At 48.2% G+C, this 19660-nt stretch overlaps 1 protein-coding gene across 1 annotated transcript in view; it reads left to right on the top strand.

Annotated features, from left to right (window-relative positions):
• The window catches only part of Ccdc60 (coiled-coil domain containing 60), a 160540-nt gene that overhangs the window by 91775 nt on the left and 49105 nt on the right, over positions 1–19660 (top strand). The window lies entirely within an intron of this gene.

Genomic DNA, 19660 nt, shown 5'->3' with positions numbered 1-19660 from the left:
GGGATGACATTCAGCTGCAGCTCTGTCCTCAAAGTGCCCAGCAACCAGCGTAGTCCTGTGTCCTGTGATCGCCAGGCAGTGTAAGCCCACAGAATGGAGGAGCCAGCCTGACTCTTGGCTCATTACCCATTCACCAGCTGTCTGAATGTGGGCAGTCAGGTCACCCACGCTCTCTGAGCATCACGGTCTTCATCCATAAAATGGGAGTGATAATAATCATCTAGCTGGGACTCTCTCATCTTTCATTCAGGGGGCCCTGAGCTGTCCACCCCTGTCTGATGCATGGTCAGAAGGTGTAGCCCAGAGCACACAGCTCAGGGGCTCCAGGCACTGAGTCTTGTCAGATAAAAATGGGGACATCATTTTTATGACACTCCCTAGAACGTGGAAGGCAGTAGCCCCCACAGCACATGCTGGACGCCATTGTTGTTAACACTTTTCTTGCCATTACTTTGATTTAGCAATATTATTGTTATCAGAGACAATGGCTTGAATCAATGGGATGGTCAAAGGTCACCCCAGAGGTGGCCAGACCATGTCCTGCATCCTCACCCTTGAGCCCGTGAGGAAGTTACAGCATAAGGACTGGTTCTTTCATGGCATGAACCACAAATACCAATTCACACCTCTTACTTTTTCAAGATAGCATGGAGTGTCTCCCTCAAGGAGCTTTGTCTTCCCCTCTTGACTTTCCAACAAACAACTTTTGGTTGATTTCAACACTCAGCGGAGAAAACAATATTGGCGCTACACAGCCATTGCTCCTCCCAGCCACAAGGTGCCACTGTAGAGAATACACCACCTTGACCTTAAAGACCACACTGGCCCTTCTTGACCAACATATTGATGATTCATATCACCATAGCTTTTAAAGAGAGTCAGGCAACAGCCTAAGGAAGGTGGTCTTGAGGGTTTCCAGAAGGCTCAGCCTTGAGATTTTCCCAGCCCTTTGTTTGCTGGAAAATTTTATATGAAGAGCACAATTTTCCCCTTTTCTGAGGCACCTAGATCACACAAAGCATGTCAATGAACATACAGTGGTGTGGAAGGATGCGTTTCCCCAAGGCCAAAACTCTCTCAAGTGCTTCACTGCCAGCCACTCGTACCTCAGCTCTGCATCAAGAGGACCCCTTAGAAACAGCCATGAACTTTATCCTCCCCAAACTTCCCACTAAAAAAACAAGAATAAAACAAGCCAGAAAGTCTGAAGAAGCATTTTTCTGCCATGAGAAAAAAAAAAACAACAAGACAGTAAAGTCAAACAGCCAGAAGCATGGAGACGAGTGGTCCCTGCGGGTCCCCGAGGCTGTATCAGAAGCTGAGCTTGAGGGTCAAGAAATTCTGACTGCCAGACTCAGGGGTCCAATTTAAGGGAAGTGTACAGACAGCCCTGCAGCACATCAGACTCTCGTGTAGCTGCCAAAATAGTTCCTGGTGAAATGTAGGTGCAATATAAAGACACCAACTAGGAGGTGTCTTATACAATAGCCTTTGAATAAGAACTGTTTCCCAAGAACTTTAACAAAGCCAAGTGGTAGCTACACACCAACGAGGAACTTAACTAATCCTTGTCTCCAGACATCTCAAGATGTACGTTTACTGCCTAGCAGCCCTGAGCGCCCAGTAGGTATGTATGAAGGCCTTCCCATCACCCAAGCCCAAGGGCTGAGCAGGCGGGGTAGCCTGTGTGCTGAGATGTCACTCACAGTGTATGCGCTAGGGCAAGCGTCACAGAGTGAACAACACAGTGTCACGGGATCCAAGAGGCTGCACACTTGAACATCACTTTACTAACAAACAGTTATAAAAAGATAAAGGGAAGAGTGTACAAATCTGGGGGGCAAAGGGGAGTCTCTAGGTGCAGTAAAGGAGAACTTACAAAGATGGGGAGCAAGGGGGAGTCACTAGGTGCAGCTCTCAAAGGGAGACCTGGGAGGTAGCTCCGTCTGTTTGTTGGCATACCAGCTGCACAACAAGAGGACCTGTGTTTGAATCTTCAGTATTCAATGTTTAAAAATGCCTGTAATATAGAACTGATTCCAGGGTCATTAAGAGGGTCATCCAGATTGATAAAAGCACACACACATACTTTAAGATCAACTTTAAAAGTAAACAGATGAATTGCAGAGTGACTAAGGAAGACATCTGACCCTGAGCTGGTGACTGCTATCCGGCTTCCACACCCTCCGGCTTCCACACCCGTGTGCAAACTACAGAGAAGGTATATGTGTACATATGCACACTGGCACATGTTTGGGCTCATTCACTTCTTCCTCTGGTGCCCTTGTAAATTTGTCTTTTATTTTTAATTTGCCTTTGAACTAGTTAATACTAAGCCGTGGCTGAGCAAAGGGGCACGAGGAGGTGGAAGAGACACCCCAGGCAGAGAAGGCAGCATTCTCGGGACTGCTGAGGAAAGGTTCTTGGAGGCTGAGTGACTCTAGTACATCACTGCTCCGTGCTGGACCCTGGGGTAGCACTTGATGCATGAGCACTCAGAGGAAGACGACAAATGGCAGCTCAGTCGTCTGGGTCAGGAAGTTAGGGAGCACCTTCAGATGAACAGTGGCCAACAGACTCCAGGTGAACAGGGAGAACTGCCTGTGGTCCTGGGGAGAAGTGTGGCCTTCTTTGGGGTCCCTAGAAATGAACCCTGGCTAGGACAATGAGTGGCCAGTATTCACCCTGTGTTTTGGAGGCCATCAGAAGCTTTCAGACAAAGTGATATTGTGAATTAGTAACAGAAACAATTGACCATACCCCTTCCCACTTCCCCCTCTATGAATATTATTTAGGGGAAAGCCACTGCAGAGTCCTAAGGACATGACTGTCTCCAGCCAGCCATCCAGCTGTCAGCCGGGCAGAACTCAGGCTGGTGGTCCCATGCCTTGTTCTGTTGTCTGTCCTGAAATTATAAACCAGTGGTGCTCCAGACTTTGTGTGCCCGGGGGAATGCCACTCTCTCCTCCTAATGCATTTTTAAATGCCCACCCTGGTGGGTCTGGGAAGAGCAACCCCTCCCATTCCATTTAGTCATTAAGCACTTGGAACCCAGTGAAAAATGATGGCTCTTGTGGGGTGAGGTTTGCATCCCTATCTGCATGGCTCATACATGGCACTAGCTCATCCCAGAGCTGAAAGGTGATGTCTACTCTGCCTCCACCTGCGATACAGCACTTCTGCTTGCCAGTGGCAGGTGCCTGGCTGGATGCTGACAGGTAGCAGGACGTGCAGGGGTCCAGATCCTATGCTGCATTGAATGCTTGAAATCCATTAACCAGTTAGATCCCAACTGTTCTCACCACTGAAGGGAGGGCAAGGGGGGAAATGTGGATGTGCTAATTATCTTGACAATGGTGACTACTTCCTGTGTGAAAATATAGGGCCATGAAGTTATTCATCTTAAATATATACAATGGGAGGAGGAGAAGAAAGGGGAGTAGAGGAAGAGGGATGGGGAGAGGAAGTGGCTCTGGGATTCAAACAGGCAGAGTCGAAACCTTGGCGTGGTCGTCTTCCCGTTATGTGAGGCTAGGCAAGTGGCTTCCCTCCTCCCATCTCTGAAATGATAGTACCCGCAAATGATGAGGTCATTGCGGGAATTCACTGGATTAACACAAAAGACAGGAGTCCCACAGGACACAGAGAACATGCACCATAAATGATGGCTCTCATCAGGGGATCCTGCGAGCCTGAGCTCTCTGCCAGGGCCTCTACCCTCGAGGATACTCAGCTTCATCAACATACACCTCCTGAAGCCATTCTCTGCTTCTAAATGTGATGAGGGTAAAATAGACAAGAACAGAGGTAGGGAGGGAGGGGGGCAGGAAGAGGCAGAATACGATATGCGATATGCTCGTTAACAAGTTAGGTTTGGTGATGTTCCCTCTCGGATGAGGTTGAGAACTTCTAGTGGCAGTTGCTTAGAAACAGAGCCACGGTGGGGCTCCAGCTGCCTTCCAGCGATCTCCCTAATTGGGATGCGCAGAGAACTGTTTGTTGACGCTCAGCGGGTTTTTTCTTTTTTTCCTCTTCTTCCAGAAGAGATCCAGGTCTTCTTGTACAAATGCTGACTCACATTAATTAAAGAGGAGCCCTGAGCCGAGGCACCTGCTCACCTGAGAAGTGTGTTGGGTAGGAGGAGGAGGGGAGGGGAGGGGAGGAGAGTGGGAGGGAGGTTGCAGTCATGGTCAGCATCCTCCTCCAACAAGATAACCATAAGTTTCTTCCACTACAACCACTGTGGAGTATTTCCAGGGACTGTGGTATCTCTGTGGACAGAGAAAGGATGCACACATGCTGTGTGACCTGGTATCAACACTGGATCTGCCCTTCCTTTGGGGGTTTAGGCACCACATATGGTCATCTCCCATGGGGCAGTAGGTCAGGGGCTGTATCATGGTGTAAAGAAATAAGATCCTCAGTGTCATGCAGAGGGCCATTCCATTTGATCATTTCTCCCAGTAAATGAAAAGAAATTATTTATGTGTGTATGTGTATATATATTTGTGTATTTGTTTTTATATTTTATATATGTTTGTGTGTGTATGTGTATCTATATGTACATATACGTATGTAAGCCATTCCTCTCGATACTGTTTCCAACACTCTGCTCCTGCAACAAACAATTCTACAGCCTGCTCCACCCAAAGAGCAAGGGAGTGTGCCCAGAAATGCCCTCATTATATGCCAGGCAAAGTCGGCGTGGGCTTAATTGGTATTATAAATTCAAGAATCCCAAGCGGCCTCATTAACCATGCAGCAGTGTTCTGTGGAGCATACCCCACGTGAAAATCCCCACACCAGCACACAGAGCAGAGTTTACAAAGTGCTGGTTCCCCAAGAGCTCACTCTAGCACTGGAGTGGGACGGGGAACCCTGTGGCCACGCAAGGCAGCTGGCAGTCCACAGGTACACAGGCCCAGGGGCAGCTCACCCCACTGGGCCGCTGCCAGTGAGCATGGGTGGTAGGGCTTGTGAGTAAGCAAAATCTGAGGGGTGATGACAATCCGGAAAAGTGTCATAGGTTACGGTATGACGAAAGCAAGGAGTTATCATTGGTGTAAGGTAGAAAGACTACATACCAGTGGAACAGGATAGAGACCCAGGACCATTCTGGCTACTCTCTGCCGTTTTTAAAGCTGTCGGTCTCTAGGTAGATGTACCAGTCTACACACGTCCTTGAGCAGTGCCTACGTTGGCACACGATGTTGAGAACCCAGGGGCTTCCCACTCCCCTTACAACAGTCCAGGTTCTGTCTCTAACTGTCTCTAGGATGCCCCTCCTCTCTGCACCTTTGAAAACCAGAGTCTTCCACAGATCATTTGTTCAGCCTCCGATGTGGTTCAGGGACAGCAGTGCCCAACAGCAAGCCAGGAGCACACGGAGGGAGGGATGTGAGGGCTCCAGGCCAGACAGCATCTATCTACAGTGGACAGTTTTGAAGGGAAGGACCAGTGTCAGTGTTTGTGTCTGTCCTGAGTTGTGCAAAGTAGCTGTGCCTGCTAAAGTTATCTGGGATGGAGGGAGGATGGGGGGGGGGGGATGAACTGCACTCAGCACCAGGCAGGAGGCATGCAAACAGCAAGCGGTTAGGTCACGTTTACTCAGTGACAGTAAATTTGTAAAAGGGGAGAGATTTGTGCGATCCGCAGAGAAAGCCGGGTGTCTCGTGTGAACCAGTGAATCATGAGAAGTGTGGCCAGAGGTGCTGGCCTCTAATTATGGCAATAGATAATAACAGAACTGTCGATACTCAGCCTTGGGGCTACAATCGAATGAAATATAAAACGGACCATAAACAGGAAATGAAATTGCCGACCTAATCTTCCTTTCTTTTCTTCGCTTAGTAAATTGGTTGTTTTGTTCATTGGTGATGAAAATAATATGAGGTCCCCACTGTGTGCCAAACAGTGAGGGAGAAGGGGACGTAGGGGTCTATCTAGCATGTGTCTCCTCTGAGGTCCCTACTGTGTGCCAGACAGTGAGAGAGAAGGAGGTGTAGGGGTCTAACGTGTGTCTCCTTTGAGGTTCCTACTGTGCACCAGACAGTGAGAGAGAAGATGGTGTGAGGAGTCAAGCGTGTGTCTGCCTCCAAAGGATTCCTGTTTTTCATAGACATTCACAATTTTTGCATCTTATTTTTCCCACCCTCTCCTCATCAGGGTTTGCCTCCTGCATGATGAGTGGGCTTGCTGTGGACCCGATGACTAGCCATAAAGTACTTAGGTAGAAAGGACCAATCTTTCTTCTTTCTAAAGGTGCTTAAATATTCAACTGAGAATTCTGCATTGGATTCATTTGGTAGTTTTAAAAAATCCTTCCAAGCCGGGCAGTGGTGGCGCAGGCCTTTAATCCCAGTACTCGGGAGGCAGAGGCAGGCGGATCTCTGTGAGTTCAAGGCCAGCCTGGTCAACAAGAGCTAGTTCCAGGACAGGCTCCAAAACCACAGAGAAACCCTGTCTCGAAAAACAAAAAAAAAATAAAAATAAAAATAAAAAATAAATAAATAAAATAAAATAAAAAATCCTTCCAATGTGCCGTATCTATCTTTCACAAGCCAGATATGATAATACAGTCTTACAGAATCACTAAGAAATCAGGCTTGGAGCCAATACAGGTGGTGATGTTTGTGATAAGGATGTTGATAGAGGTGATGATGCAGGTGGTGATGTGTGTGATGAGGATGCTGGTGGAGGTGATGATGCAGGTGGTGATGTCTGTGATGAGGATGCTGATACAGGTGATGATGCAGGTTGTAATGTCTGTGATGAGGATGCTGGTGGAGGTGATGATGCAGGTGGTGATGTGTGTGATGAGGATGCTGGTGGAAGTGATGATGCAGGTGGTGATGTGTGTGATGAGGATGCTGGTGGAGGTGATGTGTGTGATGAGGATGCTGGTGGAGGTGATGTGTGTGGTCAGGACTCTGGTGGAGGTGATGATACAGGTGCTGATGTGTGTGGTGATGATGCTGGTGGTGCTGATGTGTGTGGTGAGGACTCTGGTGGAGGTGATGATACAGGTGAAGATGTGTGTGGTGAGGATGCTGGTGGTGCTGATGTGTGCAGTGTGCAAGAAGAGCTGCTGACGGTGGTGGTGTAGAGATACTAGTTGTCATGGTTATGTATCCCCAGCTGGCAAAGCAGAGTGATCAGTTCTGTTTCTATCACACAGCCAGTTGTTAATAATTATAATCAGAGCCTGGACACCCCAGCTGAACCTCCCCTGCGTGTATGCTGCCTCCTCACACATGCTTGGGTTTGGTGGCTGACCTTCAGGTAAAGTTTGTGGGTTCTGGGGACTGTTGTGCAGTAAATTTGTATTTTGAGTGGTCACAGAACAGGGACAGAGACTCAAATTTCAAATTCCCCCTTGATTTTAGGGGTTTTATTTTGTAAAGGGGTGTGTGTGTGAGTGTGTGTATGTGTGTGTGAGTGTGTGTATGTGTGTGTATGAATGTGTGCCACAAGTGTATAGGTGCCTGTGGAAGCCAGAAGAGGGTTTTCAGATCCCCTGGAACTGAATGCCAGACATGGGTGCTGGGAATTGAACCTGGGTCCTCTGCAAGAGCAGCAGGCCACTCCTAACCACTGAGCTATCTCCCCAGCCTCTAACTTGCAGTTTTGATCTGGCTTTGTTTAAATAACTCCTATAGGAACTTTTCTGGTCTAAAGACTACAGAATACCTACAAACAACATCATAGGCGGCCTCTTTAACACTAAAACCTCACTTGTCAGGAGGTTTTTCCTTTATCATTTTGACAGTTTATGTGTGTATTGGGATCAAAGTCACCCCGCTAGTCTTTCATATCCCCAACTCGTATTCATCCCTCCTTCCCTACTAATCACCTTGCTACTTCCTAACTTCCTTGTTGTGTGTGTGTCTGTGTAAGTATATGTATGTGTATATGTGCACATCTGTATATGTATGTATGTATGTATGTGATGTGTGTATGTATATATATATATATGTATGTGTTTGTGCATGTATATATATTTGTATATGTATATGTGTGTATTGTGTATATGGATGTATATGTGTGTGTACATGTGTCTTGTGCACAAATGAGTGTGGGTAGCCACAACTGCTGTTTGTGTGTTCACAATTGCAAAACCATGTCTTGTCCCTAAGGCAACAATTCACAGGACTCTTCTCTGTCTTCCAGTTATGGCCACCTTCCCATCCCTCTTCTGCAGTGTTCCCTGGGCCTTCGACACCTATGCTGCCCCAGTGAAAACCAAGAAACACTTACAGGGGCTGAATGCACAATCAGATATGATGCATGGCTGGCTATGAACTCCCCTTAAGTGGGACTCCCGGGTCTAACAGAGTCCGGGGCCTGTGACCTCTGTCTGCTCAGTCTAAACCAATAGGTTTGAGTCGCTGATCATCTGGGCCCCCTGTGAAAAACCTCCCAGGCACTGGCACGAGCCTCTCAGGCTCTTCCTTCCATCCTTCCACCCTTTATTCTTTTCTCCTCATTCCTCTCTTTCTTTATTTTCTTTAGTGACAACCAGCGATTGAGATTAAATTAAAACCCAGAAAAGAAAACCACTTAAAATAATGAGATGGCGTCTGCATACAGCTCCTTCTTCAGTGGAGCAGGGTTAATTCCCCAGCCCTTTAGTTTAATAAATTTCATTACTACTTGAGAACCAAGCATTCAATCCCACCACCGCTCTGCACAGCAGATTCACAGACCTTTGTGGATTGTTTCATAACACGATTCGCCAAATCCCCAAGTCATTGTGGTCTGGTTAGACTGTTCCTGCCATCCCTCCTGGAAGGTAACCTCCTAAGCTTGCCACTCAGCACAAGTGTCACTGCCCAGAAGCCTTGCAGGGCTTGCAGTCAAACCATCGCCCTGGCGATAAACAAGTCAAGAGTCTTAACAGCGCCCGAGGCATCAACGATTGTGCCAGTCGGCGATGAATGATGGCAGTGAAGAAAAAAGCAGTAGCTGATGCTGTCAATCAAACCCATCCAGTCTCACAATTGCTTGTCATATATAATCTTCAGCATCACCCTAGGATGGGGTGTTGACCGAATATTTGACCAAAAAGCTTAGAGGAGGAAAGATATTTTAGTGTGTAAGTGTTGTGTCCATGTGCACTGTGGGGTGTTTCATGTATGTACACACACAGGATGAAGCCAGAGGTCAATGTTGGGTGTCTTTCTGGGTCTCGCTCTCTTTGCTTCCCCAGAGCTTGGGTTAAAGGTGAATGATGCCTCATTGACTTTTCACCCAGTTACCAGGGATCTGAACTCAGTTCCTCAGTCTCGCATGGCACACACTTTGCTGTTGGGTCAACCCCCAGCCAGGGAGATGAATTTTGTGTCACGTTCTCAGAGGGTTATGCCCATGGCTTCTTGACCTCGTGTACTGAGCAGATCACCTCAGAGGCAGCAGCGTGAGCCAGAGTCTGTCCTTCACTTCTAGGCTGACAGGAAGCAGAGACATGGGGCTTCTGGTATAACCACCAAAACCTCTCCCCCATACTTCCTCCTGCTAGGTCCCACCTCCCAAGGCCTCCAAACCCTCCCCAAACAGCACAGTAGTTGGAGACTAAGCCTTCACTCATGTGCCTGGGGAAGGGGCTGGGAAGGGGAAACTCACATTCAAACCATAAGAGATTGGTATCCATTAGTCTCAGCTTTACAGTGAGAAAGACAGACCTCAAAGGGGTGAGATGACTCACCCAAGGTCACAAGCTTTGGTAACAAGGAAGCAACTAACTGGTCCAAAGCCAACACCACTTCCTTGTGCTGTTCGGTGCCGTTCCTTGGAGTCAGGCTGTGGAGGTTTGAATTCAGACTGCCCTGGTTGCTCACTCCATGCCTCACCTACTGGACCTCTTTGTGGTTTTTTTCCTCGTAAGCAGAGCATGGATAACTGTGACATCACAGGGCACTGGAGGGGACACTGAGGTGACTACTGTGCCTGGATCAGAGTCTCCCTTGAGCCATCATGAGGCACCTCCTACAGCTGCTGCAGACGATGCCTGTTTGTATCCAATGGCAACCACCTTCTTCGAGCTCAAGTCCTCCAGGTCTCACATGCCAACTGCTTGCTCATCGTTCAGTCATTCAGGAAGGAGATCCATCTTGGATGTGCTCTGAGTGGTGAAGTCCTGACTCCAGGAACCCCCCACCTGGCACCCCCCACCTGCATGCTTATGTTCGACGATCAGCAAACGACCCAGGGGTTTGGCTTAATAAGAAGAGGGTCGCGATAAGCACTCAGATTTGCTTTTAGCCAATTTGCTGTTCACACAATATGCCGCCAGGGCAACCCTTTGTGTGTGTAGTTGACCTGTGTCTGGGGGGTCTTGTCCTAGCGAGAAGAGGGCAATCCCGCCCTGCGAAGCGTTAGCACATATGAGAGGGCTTTGATCTGCATGCTGACAAAGATGTTAACTCAGGAGGGGCTCAGTACACACCGTCCCTTTGTCTGAAAGGCAGTTCCAACTCTGTTATGATTACAGATGAGTGAGGTTCAATTACTGTAATAAATATATCCCAAATTTCATCTCAATTGCATTTGCATTTTAATGAATGATTCTCACCTTCTTGTCAATTTGGCAGCCAGACTAGATTTATTAAGTTATTGTATAAACAGGGCATTCTAATAGAGGGAATTTAAATATAAAATATATACTCTGATGTCTCCAAACCAGGGCTGCGTTATTAATCCACCCCATCGAGCTTGCCTGAGTAGTCAAAAAGCGGAGGATGGTGTTTTAGATCCTGCCCACTCTCCATCACACTTGCCCTGCTCTCCTCAGAAATCAATACGTCTGGGTGGATCGACAGAGCAAGGCGTAAGCCAGCCAGATGAAGCAGGCTCTCTAAGCTTCCAGCCTCCACACACTGGGAATACACTGATTTATCTGCTATTATTTGAAAACAGTAAAATTTGTTAAGTGAAAATTTCCCATGTAGGCAATAACCTTCTGCAAGAGCAGGACACCCTGAAATCCAATTGCCAGGAGTGTTTGTCCATCTTAATGTCATTCAGCCTTCCCCATTGAAGCACTCCTGGCTTTATAGCCTCATATTTCTTGTAGGTGGAGACGGAAAATATGAGTGAAAACTGGCTGGGTGCAGAACCATAGCACCATTAAAAGTTGGATTTTTTTTTTTTGAGGTGCATTTGGGCTGTTAGTCCTCAACAAAGTGACCCAGCTAGTCTTCTTCCCTCCTTAACAGAAAGACTGGACACATATGTACACACACGGCACACACATCACACACACACACACACACACACACACACACACACACACACACTTGTTCGTTCCCAACACACCCTGCTTCAGCTCCACAGCACTCTGGAACCTCCTACGAGAACCAGCTGCATGCTGGGTGCTCCCAGTCCTGGTTCCCTTCAATTCCAGAAGGTGTTTGTGTGGAGTGACCTAAGTCAGTCACAAAAAAAAATTGTGTCATACCAGAATCTAAAGGGAAATCAGGGGTGACAGGATAGGGGGCTGTGAGGAACAAGGAGAAAGCGGAAATGCATAGCCACAGAAAAGGGTGCACCTCTGCAGGCAGACGGTGAGTTTAGAGACTTGATATAGGATGCAGACTGCAATTAGTTTACAGGAGCACAGGCCTCCCGCAGCAGGAACGGAAGAAATACAGAGACATCCAGTGCTTCTGGGGCTGGAGTCTGATTCAGCTCACAGGAGGCTTGGAACTCACAGAGCGCCCTCCTAGGATGGAACCGTCCAATCCAAGGACCCGGAAAGAGCTTTCCAAGATGACCCGATGGCCAGCGTGTGTCAAAATCTTACTTTTCAAACCTGAGAAAGGAGAGCAGGTACCAATGAGTCAGACAGACTACTACCTTTTAGAGAGTTCTTTCATAAGAAGCAAAAGAGGATGGCTGGATGGAGGTTCCTAAAATTGCAGGGTGCTCACTGATCACCCAGGGGTGCATCTAAATTCAGGTGTCACTGTTTTATTGCTGCGACCTGACAAAGATCACACACGGGAAGAAAGGGTTATCGTGCTTCGTCATCTCAGAAGGTTCCAGTCTGTTGTGGCAGGGAGGGCTTGGTGGATTGACTTAGTCCTGGCAGTGTGTGGGAGTGTGTGGCAGAGGCTGATCCCATCACAGTGGACCGGGAAGCAGGGTGTGTTTAACCTTTAAGGACCTGCCCCTCCTGACATTTTCCTGCCACCTGGACCTCCTCACCTCACAAAGTTTCTAGAACCTTCCAAAATAGTGCCACCAGCTTGGGACCAGGCATTCAAAACATCAGCCCAGGGGAAATTGTGGTGAGTCAAACCATTCTGAGGAGGCCTTCCATCCTAACTAGTTCCTGGGAGCTGCTGATGCTACCAGAACACTCTGTGGACTCTGCTGCAAACAGCAGCATTCCCAGTAGGTGACGCTGGTTAAAAAAGCTAGCAGCCATGGGCTGGGATGCAGCCTAGTTGGTATGACCTCATGTGACCTTAGTGGGTATGACCAGCACAGCATGAAACAGGACATGGTGGTGTGTGCTCTAGCCAGCGTTCAGGAGGTGGAGGAAGGAGGGTCAGAGGTTCCAGGCCATCCTCAGCTACACAGCAAGTTCAAAGCCAGCCTGGGAAACCTGAGACTCTGTGTCCTGAAAGCAAAGTAACCAACAGAAATCAATGCCCTTGCTATGTCCAACCCAGCTGTTTGATAAACACAACACCACAGGGTGGAGGGACTTTTATCCTACAGAGAAGAGCAGACATTTTACCTGATAGCCCCACCCTTCACTACTGGCCCCCTTTTACTATGGCCCAGGTTAACTGCTTTCTTCCTAACATGTCTTATCATGTCAAAAAAGCATATTTTCCCCACATTTTAACACCTCTAACATGGAATCAACATATAATCATATTTAATCTAATAAGATTAAATATTAAATAAGAGATGTTTTCCTCTTTGTAAACAGAGACTGCTCTTTTGTTCCCAGCAGCCCAGACCCAAATAACCACACAGAAACTATATTAATTACAGCAGTGTTGGGTGTATTAGCTCAGGCTTCTTATTAACTAACTCTTACATCTTAAATTAACCCACTTCTATAAATCTGTGTAATGCCATGAGGTTGTGGCCTACTGGTAAGGTTCCAGCGTGTCCTCCTCCTTCAGCAGCCAAATGGGATCTCCCTGACTCTGCCTACTCTCTCTATATCTCTTCCAGCCTGGCTATATTCTGCCCTGCCATAGGCCAAAGTACCTTTATTCATTAACCAGTAAGAGCAACACATACACAGAAAGACTTCCCACATCACCTCTTTTTCTTTTTTTTTTCAATAAGACAATATTTCATTTTTACAGTGGATGTTTTAATCATCCATTTCACCCTGGGGCTGTGTAATAAGCTGCCTTCCCAAATTTCAGTATCTTCAATACGTATTTTTTGTAAGATGTAGGTTTCTGGGGTCAGGTGACCTCACTGGGGTTCTCGGGCTCCTGTGCACATGCTCCCGCCTTTCTCATTCTTCTGGGTCTAGTGAGATGATTGTGGCTATCACTCTTCTCATAGGCCCGAGCGAGAAGATTCCCTCCACACACATGCACAGCATCATGTTCATGTCTAATCAGCTCAGGAGCCCCCACTGGGAAGGATACCCCACCTTGAATACACAGGACGGAAAAGGAGAACATTTGCTGAGCTGCGGCCTGGTCTTAGATGGGCAGAACATGACCCCAAGAGAAGAAGGCTGACTGCACACCTGGTGTTGGTTGTTTTACTCTTAGCCCTTTGCTCTTTGGACTTTTTTGGCCCTTTTGCGGGTCCACCACCCAGCTCCCAAATAAATCACACACATGGAGTCTTATTGTTACTTATGAATGCCTGGCCTTAGCTTGACTTGTTCTTGGCCAGCGTTTCTTGAATTATCCTATCTTTCGCCTCTGGGCTTATTAGCAGTTCTTCTGTATGTCTTAACTTCCGCTCTTACTCCCTAGCTGGCTGGGTGGTTGGCCCCTGACATCCTCCTCTCCTTCTCTTCTCTTCTCTTGCTCCTCCCTCTCCTAGATTTCTCCTCCTATTTATCCTCTCTGCCTGCCTGCTGGCCCCGCCTGTCCTTTCTCCTGCCCCACTATTGGCCATTCAGCTCTTTGTTAGACCATCAGGTGTTGTAGACAGGCAAAGAATCACAGCTTCACAGAGTTAAACAAATGCAGCATAAACAAACGCACCACGTGTTAAAATATGTTCTACAGCACAGACCCAAGGGTAAGCCAGCTTACCAAGCAGCAAGAGATACAAAAACCCAGCGCTTCCGACTGAATATGTGAGCCTGGAGCCTGGAGATGGAGATGATGTTTAGGAAACAACCCTACTGTTTTCTCTGTAGATTTGGCACTGGGGCAAGAGGGGGGAGGGGGAGGGGGGAGGAGGGAGAAAGAAGCAAAGAAATCAGACCATCCTTTTAGGGTCTTTAAAGCACTGACTACAGAAGAGGTCTGAAGCAGAGAATTTCAGACGCAAGAGACCAAGCAAATGTTTATTCTTCAAAGCCCCCAGAGGAAGGCGCAGTCCTGCACCCCCAGGAAGCAAGCTTGGTTCATGTGTGACCTGTGCCACATGACAGAGTTCTGGGAGCATAACTTTAGACTAAGTAGCAGAAGCCACAAAGTCACTGGGTAAGGATGTGAGTCTTGGATACTGTGTATCCAAAGTTGAGTTATCTTGACAGTGAGTGGGCAGCTGGGGTGGATGTTGCTCCAACCCTGCTCTCAGCCGGGTCTGCTTGGGATCTGGTTTCATTAAAGGCCTGGGTTTTCTAATGCCTTCTCTTGTACTTTTCACCTGCCATGACCCTCCCCCTCTGTTTTCTCATCTGTCAATCACACTGGCCTCTCTGGACCATTAAGCAAGTTGACCATAATAAGCATCCCTCCCCGGGGCTGGAGAGATGGCGCACCTGTTCTTCCAGAGGTCCTGAGTTCAATTCCCAGCAACCACACGGTGGCTCCCAACCATCTCTAGTGGGATCTGACGCTCCATCTGGCATAAAGTCAGGCATGCCGATAGAGCACTCATGCATAAAACAAATAAATAAATCTTAAAAAAAAAAAGCATCCCTCCCCATGACTGGGTCCTATGTCATAGGTGTTAAACTAAACTCACTACATTCAAGGGCTCACTGAATCCCCCCAACAGCCTCTTGAGGCATGAGCTAATGAATGCCTGTCCTATTTGGAACTGAAACAGTTGAGCTCACCTGCTCCGTAAGCCAGCTGAGGTGGCCAAGCCTGTAATCCTAGCACTTGGAAATTGGATGCAGCAGGATCCCAAGATGGAGGGGCCAGCCAGGATTCCACTGTGAGATGCTTTCAAATGAATACGTACACACGTGTTTCTCGTAGTCTTCTCCTGCGGCTGTGATGAAATACACTGACCAAAGCAACGCAAGGGAAAAGGGGATTGATCTCAGCTCATGGCTTCGGGTTATAGTCCATCACGGCGGGGGAAGTTATGGTGCCAGATCTTCATTTGGCCACACCCTCAGCGAGGAAGAAGACAGCTTGACTGTATACACTGAACATGCTAGTACTAAATCAGATCTCTCCACTTTTATACAGCACAGGACACGGCCCATGAAATGATCTCACCCGTCATTGGGATAGCTTGTCTCATCTCAGTTACCATAATCAAGATCATTCCCCACAGGCATGCCCAGAGGGCCAGCTCCCCGTCATTCTACAAGGTCAAATTGACAATTAAACCAAGTGCTGAACTTACTATTTATAATTACCCCAGGGAAAGCGCAGGGGATTGTGTTGGGCCAAGTGGATCAGGTGCAGGACAGCAAATGCGGGGTGCCCTAAAATAAGCAGAAGCTAAAACTGTCAGTGGCTTAGAATTAGGGAGCAAAATGGTGATTACCTGAGGCTGGGAATGAGCGAGGGAAGATGGGGAGAGGATGGCTAATGGCGCAGGGGTGCCTTGGGACTGCAGGGGCTCCACAGCACTGAAGGATGTAGCTGATTGCCAACCACTAACCGAGTGTTTGCAAACAGCTTATAGAGGAGAGCTAGAATGTTCCCAACACAAAAACTAGGCAGCATCTGGGGTGATGGTCATGCCACCTACCCTGAATGGTCATGACCCATTAATACTTGTGCAGAGATACCACACTGTACCCCAAAAACATGTGCAATCATTATGTCTATTAAAAATAAAAACAAATGCTATTTTGAAACCCATCCAAGGGACAGAGAGAAAGCTCAGCAGGTTCCGTCGCGCGCTGCATAAGTGTGAGGGCCCAAGTTAAAATCCGGGAACCCACATAAGAAGCCAGGGTAGTCTCCTGCCTGTGACACCAACACCACCATCGTGGAGGAGGCAGGGGGACTACTGGGGTTCCCTGGTCACCAGCCTAGCTCCAGGATCAGTGAGAGAATCTATGCCAAGGAAATAAGATGCAAATTGATAGAGAGCTGGACACAGGGCATCCTCCCTTGGCCTCTGCACACAGGCACGTGCACACACACATGCATACACTGCACACACATACGCACACAACACACACACCACCCCAAAAAGTAACAAAGCAAAACTCGCACTTGAACCTATCCCTTCCTCTGTCTTCTCAAGGCATGCTTCTGTTCCTCTGCCCCATCCTCCTGAGCCATGCAGAGTCCTCCATAAGCACAGCAAGCCATCCTCCCACTGGCTTCCAATGGACTCCTGAACTCCCCTACAGAGAACATACGGCCCTTGAAAATGCAAGCACCGCCCCATGCAACAGTGAGGAAGTTGTGTCTGGCAGAGGACACTTTACATTGTGTAAGCTGCCTCCTTCCCTGGTGCCGACAATCACCCCCTGCATGTCACTTCTCTTTGATGTCAGCTAAGGGAGCTTTCCACCCTGTGAAGCAGTGAGCAAAATCCCCACCACCACCCAGAACGGATTTAAAGCCAAAAGCTGTTCTTCCCCACAAATAGCTCTCATCCTGCTTACAGCCTGGTAATCAGCAATCAGCAATAATGAGGAGGAGGATGGAGGAAACATACAGGGAATTAAATGAGAATCTGCAAGATAAAATTAAGCATTTTTAAATGGGCCTCCGCGGTATCTGGGGAACACCTCATTCAATGATCCCACCGTCTGAAGTTCCCGGAATAGACTGGGATGTCTGGCATCCGGTCTAGACTATCCCCGCACCAACCCTGTTCACCTGTCTCTTGGGCCCTTCCAGAAGGCAGAGCATCTGGGATTCAGACTGCCTTGGCTGGAGAAGGGCTGAAAACTCAGTGGTTTCCTCAAGTTTTCCAGCTCCAGCCTGTCTGTGGAACTCACTAGCTTAGAAAGTCACCCACAAACACTCAGTGAGATGTTCGCAGATTCCCGAAACATCTTTAGAAGGCACAGTCCCTGAAGCTCCGAAATCCAGGCTCACTTCAGGAAGCAAGGCTCCTGGCCTCTGCCATTCAAGGTCTGGGCTTCAGCTCCCCCACAGCAAGCCACCTGTGGACTGGGCTCTGCATGTAAGCTGGCCAGTTCATCATCAGCTCTCCGATCCCACTTCCTCCTGGTGAGCTCCTGCTAGCCATACCTGTCACCTCCTCCAGGAAGGCCCTCCTCCCAGTTTCTCTGGGTAAACCCCCCAACAGCCTTTGGCAATTGTGGGGAGCGTGTTTGTTTGTGTGCAATTCTTTTCCACCTATCTGAACCTTCCATACGCCGATGCTTGATGCTTGGTGCAGCCCGTCCCCAACACTGATGTCTGAAATAGGGTTTCAGTCAAGGCCAGCCAGAGACACTGGCACAATGACAATTAATGACACAATGACAATTATCACCTGGCTGCCACCTGAAATACTCTGTCTCCAGAGCGAGTTCCAGGGCAGCCAGAGCCATACAGAGAAAACCTGTCTCGGAGAACCAAACAATAATAATAATAATAATAATAATTGCTTTTGCCCAATGCTTTGTCACAGCAAAATGTAACACAGTGCTTGAGATTTCCATCTGAAATTAAACAGTTCCAGGAATGGCGGTGTATTCTTGTGATCCCAGGACTCAGAGGCTGAGTCAAGAGAATTTTGAGTTCGGGGCCAGTGTGGTCTACACAGTGAACACCAGGAAGAAGAAGGAAGTCAAATATCACTTTCTCCTGAAAGAGGTTTCCCAATGCCCTCTAGTCTGAATTAGGTGCCCCTCCCTGAAAACCTGGAATCTTCTCTCCCCGTGACTCTGGGCTATTGTTGACTTTCTGTGTCTTTCTCGTAAGAGGCCATGAGTACAAAAGGCCCTAGTGTCTTGTTCACACTGTATCCCCAAGTAACCACATATAGGTTGCTTATCAAGATTTGAAGAACAAATTAAATTTCAGACCCAAAATGTAAATATAGGAAACATGGCAGTAGTTCACTGTGTTGCCCAACAGTGCCTCAGGCAGACACCCACGTACCCCTTCCTATGCGGCTCATTGCTGTCAAATCCTACCTCTGGTAAAGATGGGTCAGAGACAGGAGGGCGGCCATATGCATCAGGGGTAATCAAGGGACTGTGGTTGATAATGCCAACACAGGTCACATGGTACAGCAGGCATCTACACGTAACAACTTAGATGTCTAAGCAGCTCACAGATGTGAGTATGTCTACAAATTGAAAAGAAGGAAGCCTTGGCCAGACCCCAGACCCTTAGTGCTACCTGCTCAGCCATCGATGATCACGGACAAGCCCCTCTGAGGACCTGGCACCCGCTGCTCTTCTGATATATGAAAATCTCTAATCCTGTTGCTTGCAAAATGTGTGTGTGTGATGGGTACTGTGGGTGTGTGCACATTTGCATGCTGGTGTGTGTGTGATGGGTACTGTGGGTGTGTGCACATTCTACACATTTGCATGCTGGGGTGTGTGCTCGTGAGTTCCATTCATGGGAAGGCCTGAGGTCAACATTGGGTATCTTCTTTGATTATTCCTCATCTTTAGTTTTTGAGGCAGGGTCTCTCACTGCAGCTGTGTGTATAGATCCAGCTTGACTGGCTGGTCAGTGAGCTTCAGGGCCCTGCCTGTCTCTGGCACACCCGGGAGCATGCTGCCATCCCTGGTCTTCTTACATGGTTCCAGAGACCTGAACTCTGGTCCTCACACTTGCATGGTGGGCACCTTGCTCACTGAGTCACCTCCCTGGCCCGGGCTGTGGATCTCTATGTCTCCTCACAGCATCCGTTAGCAGCTCACTAGAGGAAACATACCCCATAAACACCAGTTGGGAGGCAGAACACAGCTTCCCAGGGATGAAATGCCCTGCCCCTGATCTTAGTAAAAGACGGATGCAGCATCCAAGCTGAGGTCTGCCTGACTCTGGAAATGCAGAGGGGATCTTCGTTTCTTCCATGTGGCTGTGACAAACAGCTGACAGGAACCATCTGAGGAAGGAAAGGTCTCCTTGGGCTCATAGTGTCAATCCATCATGGCAGGGATGGCCGGACACAGTGCAGCTCAGTTGCTGGTGGCAGGAGCAGGTGAGAGAGTCCACTCACATCTCAGGCAACCAAGAAGCACAGTGAGAGGAAACTGAACCAGGACCTTCAAAGGTCCTCCACAATCCACTTCTGCCAGCTACTCCACTTTTACCAGCTACTCTCCCACATCTCAAAAGCCCCACAGTCTCCCAAAGTAGCACCACCAGCTGGAGAGCCAAAT

Source organism: Microtus oregoni, unplaced genomic scaffold (genome assembly GCF_018167655.1).
Source record: "Microtus oregoni isolate MIOR12 unplaced genomic scaffold, Mior012 000003F_ref0000135, whole genome shotgun sequence".
NCBI classification, from domain to species: domain Eukaryota; kingdom Metazoa; phylum Chordata; class Mammalia; order Rodentia; family Cricetidae; genus Microtus; species Microtus oregoni.
Note: the sequence above shows the minus strand (reverse complement) of the source record. Positions and strands in the feature narration are given on the sequence as shown.